Genomic DNA, 9,488 nt, shown 5'->3' with positions numbered 1-9,488 from the left:
TGCAGTGGAATGCAAGTCAACTGAAGTCAGGTACCCTCATATTGCCGCATTTCAGAAAGCGGTCCGCAGAATAAAAACCCTATGCTGCTCGATATGTTGTTGTTGTTTTTTTCAAAGTTTTGTTTGCAGGGAATAAAATAGGTTTTTACGTACATGTAAAAACTATTAAAATTTTCCCGTTTGATCGTTTATAAGCTATACTTATTAAGTTCTCCTTTTTTCTGAAAACATTTTTAAAATATTTTTTCTTTTGTAGATATACTTAATATTTCCAGGAAACGTTAGGCTATTAAAATAACTACAGAAAATTTCAAACATCGATATAGTTTCTGATTTTATACCGTAATAACTGTCTAGCTAGTAAATGTCAGCTGTCCATAATGGGCTCTTACACAAATGGTATCGAGATTATAATGTGAACCATCGCAATAATATTTACAGGAAACTTCTGACTATTGAGACTCTTATTAGAAAACTTCGCTTTATCACGATAATTTCTTGAAGTATCCTGACAGCTACCTACCTATCTCGTGGCAGAGGTTATAATGCAGTAATCTGGTCAAAAATGTGCTTCCGTGATGTAGGTGTAGTCGAAAGAAGTCCCTAATAAATAGATCTTAAGTTTTCTATTCTTCGCGCATTTTCGCATAAATCGGGAGCCAAATGGGCATCATTCCACTCGTGGAATTAATTTTACATAAAATAGGACACTTTTCATGCTAATATTCGCTTGTTTTCGAGTTGTTTTACGTGAAAACGAAGGTAGGGTTTTTATTCTGCGGACCGCTTTCTGAAATGCGACAATATGAGGGTACCTGACTCCAGTTGACTTGCATTCCACTGCATACTATTCAACACCCCTTTTTCTTTTCGTTTTCTTGAAGGAAATGTTGTTTCTCTGTTCTTCCATCTGTCTGTTTGTCTAGTTTCGGCCAAATTTATGTCACGATACTTTTTGAAAGTGCCTGCGGCACCTCGAAGGGGCTGCGGCATCGTCAAAATGCCTGCGGCACTTTTCCAAAAGTGGCATAACGTTCAAATTCGGAATTTTCTGGACACATTTTATGTTTTAGCAGATCACATGTCATTTATAAATATAATTTACGACGGCAGAGACGACATCGTTTGAGTCAGCGAAAAGAAATCGAGTCTAAACAGTCACTGATGTGAAAAAATCACGTTTCATTCTCAACTTATTTGTCCTTACGTTTCTAGGAAATTGATCATTTGCCACAAATTTTAGCATGGATATGTAGATAAGATACGTCTACACCCCGCTACATTCCCCGATTTTTGAAAATATACTCCATGCAGTAACAAAATGACAAAAATCACTCACCGATCTCGCTCGTTTTGTAAACATTGACGAAGTACCTGCGGTACAGGAAGCGAAGTGCCTTCAATCCTCGTCGGCACAGTCAGTACCGCAGGCACTGTTTAGTACCCGTGTGTCACAGGAGTGACTAATACCCTCACACACCGCTTTGCCACTGAATATTTTGCAGTTTTTGCCGGACCTAAATATTTTAACCACGGGTCAAATCACATTGATGCTGGAGCTTAAATATTTACACCGCGGCTAAATTAATTATTGGCCAATGTCATTCAATACTAAATATTTTATGCTCGGTAGTTTAATACCGGAGCTAAAATAATTTAACCGCAGATTAAATCATATTTATGCCGGGGGTTAAATATTTATGCGGCGGCTAAAATCGTATTCATGCCGGAGCATAAATATTTTATCCGCAGCTGACTGAATTATTTTTGATGGCGATGGCCAACCATATGCAGCTGCCTGAACCGGATTTGGACTTAATTCTTAGTTTTTTTCCACTTGTTTGTTAAATAAATACATAGTAAATTCCTGTCTGTACAATTACACTGTATACAGACAATATAGCACAGTTCATTTTGACAGCACACATGCTTTTCATTCAGTAAAGATGGATCGTGATGTACATTACTGCCTGGTCCAGCATACTCTACAAAAATCAAACCGGCAATGGTCGATCTAGTCTTTTTCGCAATTGGTGTACCAGTGCAGTGGTTTTATTAAAAGGCAGTGGCTAGACCGTAACTCTAGCTCTGGCTCTATATATATAGTCTAGAGTTAAAGAACTTGTGTATCCACAGATGAAACACAAGAAAATTTCCTTTGGTTACAAACGTTTATATTTCAAAATATGAAATTTAAAATGAAAACTTACTTGGATTAACAGTCATACTGGAATTAAAGCACATTCATGATAATTACGGTACTCAAGCCAACCTGGTAATTCAACATGTGTAAAATAGCAGCCAGGGCTTTTTTTTCCTTCTATAGCAGGGGCCTTTTACAGGTGCCTTCCCCTCAGAAAATTTCTTTAGAATTGTTCATTTTCCCCTAAATTGGTCTTTACCTCAAGATTTTTATTCCCCTTTTACCAAAACACGTAGCCCATTTTCCCCAAAATCAAGGGCCTGGACCCCTTCCCCTCTCCGTGAAAAAAAGCCCTGGCAGCAAGGGCAGTAACAGAAAATTTCTTGGGGATGGGGCGGGGGCGCATTTATCAGGTCAAATTTCATATAGAAATACACCTGTAGATCTATTGTACAAACGTGCTTCCAACTTTTTTGACAGATCTATACTTACGATGTATTTCACAGATGACAGCTTCGTAGCTGTTTTTCTTGCCAAACTGCGCCCTAATGTTTTCTCCCTCCTTGTAGACAAACTTGTTCTTTACTGGTTTGACGATGTGCTTTATGTCGATGACGGACATAAAGCGATCCTCCCACTGGATTAAGAAATACATTAAATCGTCTGCCATTTCTGCCGCGTTTAAAATCAGCCGTTTCTGGAACAGCCGCTTATATCATAGAAATTATGATTCGCGGTCTTTCTAAATAGCCGAGACAAGATGTTACTGATGTTCACTGGTTATGCTTTCAAAAATATATTTTTCAATATAATAATACGCACACCAGAAGCAACGATATATTTCAGCAATGCACGAATTTCGTTTTTGTGAGGATGTGAGCGACCAAAGCTATCCGGAAGTCAACATCGACATGCCTTTCAGGTTAAAGGTCAGTAATTCAAATCCTTCTTTGTTTCATATAAAAAAGGACAACTTCATATCGTCTTTACGTATCTTTAGAGAACATCACTTTTTCCTACACCTATTTTTCATGAAAGTTCTATCACAAATTAACGAAAAAATGAAAAGAAAATAGGGGGTTATGTAGTTCCTAGTGAAATGCCAGTCAGTTGTGGTCTGCTACCCTAAAAATGGCGCATATTTACTCTCGTCCGCGCAATAAACACCTACTTCCGGTTTCGATCTGCAAAACTTGCCATGTGGGGTGTATGAACATGAAAACCGTCTCATTTCATGCAGAATGTCTTCTAGTAGTGAGAAACGGTGATTAAAGCACTCGTTCTACACGAATTTGCGCAAAAAATGGGAAAATTAGGATCTATTTATTATGGACTTCTTTCGACTACACCACGGAAGCACATTTTCGACCGAATTACTGACCTTATTCCTTTCAACTAAGCTTTAACACCAATTTACGTTGTCTATAAGTGTCTATGTGACAGTTTTGGTGTTCAGCTAGCAATTTGGTAAGAAAATTGTATTATTGCTACGCCATTTCCCCTTAAACGATCTAGCATTAATAACATTTCATGACAAGTGCACTGATTTTCGGATAGGAAAAAAACATCCAGGAAAAGTGCTCAGCGAGAAACATTCAACCAGTCGAAAATTTACATGAGAATTTAACGGCCGAACGGCTCTTGTAAGTGCTAATTTGTGAAATAGCATAGTTATCAAACTAAAATCAAAGTCGTAAAGTGAGGATTTGGAAATAAACAAACTATTTTGAGGAGGAAAATATGTAGCCTCGATCAGGATTCTAACCTCGGACCCTTGGCTTACTGTGTCAACTCTATCAATTACCATGGCTACCTGACAAGAGAACTACTACATTCCTCCTCAATTTTAAGTGACATTTCCAATTTGTAATTTATTGGAAAATGTGGAAACAAATCCTGGTTTGCCTCGAATACCCCAGCCAGTGCTTCGCCCAGTAGAGCTCCAAGGGGTACTTCAATTTAAAACTGGCCACCAATGAAACCGTTTTGAGGAGAAAAATGTGTAGCTTCAGCTTCAGACCCCCCTTTGCTTACCATGTCAATACTGTACCAACTGAGCTACTGGGGCCACCTGATACATAACTTAATTACAAAATTGGAGATATATTTGTTACTTGTTATTAGTTCAAACAAAGACCTAAATATACACAGATACACCACTTAGGCGAAGTCGCGGTAGAGCTCACGGCGGAAACAAGATCTTGTTTCCTGAAAAACGTTATCACGGGTGATATGATCAATATGCAAAACTCGATTTCTTGTCCAATAAACATCGTGAATGCAATTCTTATTCCATTGTATAATAAAATATGTCTTCTTTTCAAAAAAAGCACACTGGCCAAAATTATGACAGTGTTTAATGAAATATTAAATCCTACCTTATATGACCGTTTATGACTGACCCTTTTGCTATGTCCACTGAATCTATCTCTATCTATAAATAATGCATGACACCCTTGCGAGTATTTTATGCAGGTGCGCATCAGTGCATAAGAGTTTAAAAGCAGGACTGTACAGGAGAAATAAAGTAATACATAAAGTACAAAGCTGATAGTGCTAATAAAAAGGCGAAATGTACAGTAAAAGGATTAAAAACAGCCTAATTAGATCTGGAGGTAAATCCAATATAAGCATTCTTAAAAATGTAAATCCGATAGGATATTGCATATTTTATGAGAATTAATCCATTTTTTCACTTTTTGAAATAAATATTATGTTGTTATCAATGATAAACCGGATTCATAGTCGAGGAAAATGAAATGGCGCTGTATCAGGTACTTCAAATTTCGCGTAGTTCTCGCGAGCGAAAGATTAAAACGAGACTCTTGTTAATGTTATTGGAACGGCCTGTTTCATATCTGTGTATATTTAGGTCGACAGGATGTCAGTTCAGTGTACAGACGAGAAGTACTTTCCTTAAAAATTTATTGTTAAAATTACAAGAAAGCTTCAAACTTGACCACTGTCTTTTTTTATTTATATATGAACATGTCACTTCAATACACAGGTAAGTCCTGTGTAAACACAACTGGACTTATAATAGGGCCAGAGTTAATGCTCTTGATTTTATAAAATTTGCTCTATTTTGCCTTGTTTACAGTCTAGAGGTTGCATTTTTTGAGTGAATCTTTATGAAACTTGGTCAGAATGTTTGCCTTGATGAAATCTCAAGTGCGGTTAAAAACTAGGTCACAGGGGCAAATCATAGAAAATCTTTGTTTACGCTCTAGAGGTTGCATTTTTTACTCCAATCTTTATGAAACATGGTCAGAATGTTTGTGATTGCTATGGTAACGGAAATAGTCAAAATATGGCTCTAACAGATGGATCCTTTGATAACTCATGAAGATTAAGGGCTACCTGGTTAATGAAAATTAGTATGTGAATTGATGGCAATATGGAGATTATGCACAGTGACTTGTTTAAAATTCTTTTCTCCATGTGTAAATGTAAAATGTTGTGAATGTTTGTATTTCAGCAGTCATGGCCACCAATGTGCAGATAAAAGGCAAAGCTTCAAAGTTTGACTGTCTCATCTGTAGCAGGAATCTGTCTTCAAGGCAGTGACTTGAGACACATATGCAGGCAAGTCATAACAGAAGTAAGTCTAATTCGGTTGTAATTACTGAAAATGAACTGAAATCCACTTGAAATACCGAAATCTGCCTGTTTTACCACTAAAAACTTAGGAAAATGTGTAAAATAAATGCTTTTTGTTATTGGTTTACCTGAGCTGTCTATCTTTTGTCCACACTTAACCTTGTGCAAGCTATAGACTGCATTTGTCACTGAATCTTCATGTAACTTGGTCAGACGAAATCTAAGCCAAGTTCAAATATGGATCATCTGTGATCAAAAACTAGGTCACCAGGTGAAATCTTAGAGAAATATTGTGTATTCAATAAAGGCTATATTTTACATTGGATTTTTATGAAATTTAGTGAGAATGATTGTCTTGATGAAATCTAGTTGGAGTTTTAATATGCATCATCTGAGGTAAAAAGACTGCTTACTAGGTCAACAGATCAAATGATAAAAAAAACCTTGTGTTAAAGCAATAGAGCTTGCATTTTTTATTTGATCTTCATGAAACTTTATTAGAATATTTGTCTAGATGAAATCTAGGTTGCAGTAAGGCTTTATTGAGGGAGGAGAGTACAAACACAGAGAACTGGAAATGCCTTTTCAAGAAATATAATTCTACATATAGTTGTCTCCCTTTCTTGTGTTAATTTGGTTAGTGACAATATCGCGACAAGCACATGCTTCAGGGAGCATCATTCGGTTTTACTGATTGTCTAATCCTAATCTGTTTCAGGTTCAGTGGACTCTAGCTACAAATGCAAACACTTTTTGAACAGGATGCTTAAGTGTAGAAGCAAGTGGACAACAGCAAAAGAAATGGTGTCTTGTAAAGTTGCAGGAAGACTCTTACCAGTCTCACCAGATGAATGCTGTGAAGGTCTTCTGCAGTCAACAAACTCAACTTCTGCATTGGATTTAAAAAAGTGTTTTCATGTTGAAATTAATGGACAAAAGTACTTCAGTCAGGCATATCAGCGAATGAAAAAAAGAACTTGTTATTTTGTGGTTTGTCATTCAGGTGAAGTAGTTTCAGTCAACAGGGTTCGCACAGGCCTTGAAAAGTCCTTGAATTCGATGGTAGTCCTTGAAAACTCCTTGAAAATGACAAAACCCCTAAAAAACCTGGAAAAGTACTTGAATTTTGAAAAAAACTCCTTGAATTTGACCTTTCACTCCTTGAAAATATTCTTTCCGTAACTTTGCTTTGCAAAAAGAATTTAAGGCTTAAAATAAATCGGAGAAAATGAAAATAAATTCATGAAATTGCAGGATCGGGTCACTCGTATGCTGTTATAGTGGTCTACGGCCAAACTTTAACGATATTTACAGAGTGCTATTTCTACTATATCACCGTTTGCATGTTTCCGTTTCCTTTTAAAAAAGTACGGGGAATAATAACTCGCAATTTTTAACTATTTGCAAGTGTTTCCAGTGAATTAAAATGAGTAAGAAAAATAAAGATGTTTACTCAAGTAAGCGGGAGACAAAAGACGAATATAAACAGTGGCTGAAGCCCTATAGAGCAGACAGAACGAAGTGTATTTGTACGTCGTGTGACAAAATTTTGAGGTATCATTAGTAAGAGTGCGCTAAAAAATCACAAGAATAGTGATAAACCTCAGCAAAATAGTGAATTACATCAATCTGATAATCGAATTACGTCATTTTCAAAGGTGTGACAAGTGATGGTTGTTTTATTTTTGCATTACATAATAAAAGTTGTTCAGATTAGGTCGTGGTTTTGAAAAAAAATAGTGCTTGAAAAATTGTAAAAAGGCCTTGAAAAGTCCTTGAAAAGTACTTGAATTTTGTCTCTGATATTCTGTATGAACCATGGTCAAGTTTTTTGTTGTTAAAGAAAAGAAAGTGTTTGCTGTCTTGAAAGTATATGAAATACCTGATGACTGTTACATCCTTAGATCTTGTGGCAGACATATATTTAAAGTTGTATCAACTGAATGTCTGAAAACAATTCATGTGTCTGAGATCATGGATAAACTTTTCTATATAGCTATTGACAATGCTGTATATGTTGTATGTATGCCAAACATTCTAGGCAGAAGTGTGTTTAAGTAAGGTACAAACAGTCCACACGAATGCCCCCCTATCCAGTGGTTAGACCAATAAAATACTTTTCATTAAAAAGAGTACTCTAGCAAATTAGTATTGATTAGTGTATTTCAGAAAATAACCTGACAATATATATGGTTATAATTAGTCCCCTACTGTGAAACTGGAAGAAACTATAGGTTTACCCTCCGTCTGTCCATCTGTCTGTCAGCGAAAAAGAAGTGGATTATGCGATTACACAAAAAGTACATAAGCTAGGTTCATGAAACTTGGTGTGTAGTTACAGGACGATATGTAGATTATGCACATCATTTTATTTTTTCAGTCAGACTAAAATTATTGGTTGCTATGATAACAGAAATTCCGTCTGTCCTTAAGCGAAAAAAAGTGGATTACGCAATTACTCATAAAAAAGGGTCCTAGCAGTATCTATGGCAGCACAGGCCCAAATCAGCCTTTGGGGCACAAGATACATATGTACAGTTCATGAGATAAAATTTTAACGCTTTTGTATGCTACACATTTATATGATCATGCTTAAATCTGCACATACAGTTATTACAATAAAAATTATCTCAGAGCAGGTGGATCTTTAGAAATTTTGTTCAGTATAAATTTTATGAAAAGTTCATGCCAGATATATTTTCTGCTTGTTTTAAGTGCATAAAAAATCTTTGTTTCTGACCATGGTCTGTATCCTTTCCAACCATGGTTTACATACATAATGTCTGTGTCAGTTTGTTTTTAACCATGGTTGTAATTTTTCACCATGGTAACAAAGTTGACCATGGTCAGTCATATCTCAACCATGGTCTACATCAGTTGACCATGGTGGCCTATTTTTTCAACCATTGTTTGACCATAGTCAACCATGTCAAAATTTCTGGTCCAACCATGGTCAAACCTGGAATGGCTATGCTGAACCATGGTTGTAAATGGTTGAACATGGTCACATTTCGCAGGGGGTTGTCACTCATTGTCTGCGTTAACGCGTGTTAGTTAAGTTTTTCGGTTAAGTTTGTTAAAATCAACAGATCTCCAGGTTAAGTTTTTCAAACAGACCTTGGTCAAAGTTTGAAGTGGTTAGGCGCTTGATTGTCAATCAAGAGGTCGTGCCAACCTCTGCGGCGATTACTTCCCCTTGCGATACAGTAACTAATGAACGCCAGGGAAGGTAACTGCTGCGAATAGCTTGGAGGTCGCGAGGTTGTATCATGCCTTTGGCGCTTGAAATTTAAAATTAATAGTACATGCTTAAAGACTTGTGTAAATAAAAGATCAGAGCAGAAAATAAAATATGAAAACCGTGACTGACTTGACAGTTATTGTAGTTTGGACTCCATGAACTAGACGCACCAGAAGTCAAACCTTAAAGGGGAATCGCCGGTAGCTGCTACACACACAATTTGTAGGTGTGGTTTATCTGTAGCAGACGATAAGATTCCAACAGGTATCTGATAATGCTTGCCTCTAGTAGCAACTAATGGTCACCAGCATAGAGAACACCAAGTATTTCATGTACTTCATAAATAATGTGTATTTGCATTTACATTTTAATGTAAACTTTATACATTAGTCATATTAATCAATGATAGCAAATGCAAAGAACATCATAACACATTATTGTAACATCTGTATAAAACATTGCAATATTACTTTTTAATTCAGTAAAATCTTGAAAAAATTTAGA

The 9,488-nt window shown here is 36.3% G+C and overlaps 1 long non-coding RNA gene across 1 annotated transcript; it reads left to right on the top strand.

The window, feature by feature from the left end:
* The first annotated feature begins 3,060 nt into the window (after nucleotides 1-3,060).
* LOC128559092 (uncharacterized) lies at nucleotides 3,061-9,137 on the top strand. Its single transcript, XR_008372156.1, has 3 exons — nucleotides 3,061-3,610; nucleotides 5,622-5,744; nucleotides 6,462-9,137. It is a non-coding gene; the product is annotated as an uncharacterized LOC128559092 (long non-coding RNA).
* The last annotated feature ends 351 nt before the right edge of the window (nucleotides 9,138-9,488 follow it).

Source organism: Mercenaria mercenaria, chromosome 8, assembly GCF_021730395.1.
Source record: "Mercenaria mercenaria strain notata chromosome 8, MADL_Memer_1, whole genome shotgun sequence".
NCBI classification, from domain to species: domain Eukaryota; kingdom Metazoa; phylum Mollusca; class Bivalvia; order Venerida; family Veneridae; genus Mercenaria; species Mercenaria mercenaria.
This window is presented reverse-complemented; position numbering and strand designations above follow the sequence as displayed.